This window comes from Nomia melanderi, unplaced genomic scaffold, assembly GCF_051020985.1.
Source record: "Nomia melanderi isolate GNS246 unplaced genomic scaffold, iyNomMela1 scaffold0014, whole genome shotgun sequence".
NCBI lineage: Eukaryota > Metazoa > Arthropoda > Insecta > Hymenoptera > Halictidae > Nomia > Nomia melanderi.
The window spans coordinates 9813581-9814535 of record NW_027475130.1 but is presented as its reverse complement, the minus strand read 5'-3'; positions in this window follow the sequence as shown (position 1 = coordinate 9814535).

Genomic DNA, 955 nt, shown 5'->3' with positions numbered 1-955 from the left:
CTCATGGGGCCGGACACTCAGGGTCAGGGAAAAATCCAATATATATCTGGTGATATCTCGGGTGCTATTAGAGATAGCGCAATAAACCAAAGTGAGTTATCTGCAGGAGGCCCTGGCGCATGAATCTGTGCAACGGGAACGACCTCGGACCACCAGGGGCCGAGAAAACCATAGTCTCATGGGGCCGGACACTCAGGGTCAGGGGAAAATCCAATATATATCTGGTGATATCTCGGGTGCTATTAGAGATAGCGCAATAAATCAAAGTGCATTGTCTGTAGGAGGCCCTGGCGCATGAATCTGTGCAGCGGGAACGACCCCGGACCACCAGGGGCCGAGAAAACCACAGTCTCATGGGGCCGGACACTCAGGGTAAGGGAAAAATCCAATATATATCTGGTGATGTCTCGGGTGCTATTAGAGATAGCGCAATAAACGAAAGTGAATTATCTGCAGGAGGCCCTGGCGCATGAATCTGTGCAGCGGGAACGACCGCGGACCACCAGGGGCCGAGAAAACCACCGTCTCATGGGGCCGGACACTCAGGGTCAGGGTAGAATCCAATATATATCTGGTGATATCTCGGGTGCTATTAGAGATAGCGCAATAAACCAAAGTGAATTATCTGCAGGAGGCCCTGGCGCATGAATCTGTGCAGCGGGAACGACCTCGGATCACCAGGGGCCGAGAAAACCACAGTCTCATGGGGCCGGACACTCAGGGTCAGGGGAAAATCCAATATATATCTGGTGATATCTCGGGTGCTATTAGAGATAGCGCAATAAAGCAAAGTGAATTATCTGCAGGAGGCCCTGGCGCATGAATCTGTGCAGCGGGAACGACCTCGGATCACCAGGGGCCGAGAAAACTACCGTCTCATGGGGCCGGACACTCAGGGTCGAGGAAAAATCCAATATATATCTGGTGATATCTCGGGTGCTATTAGAGATAGCGC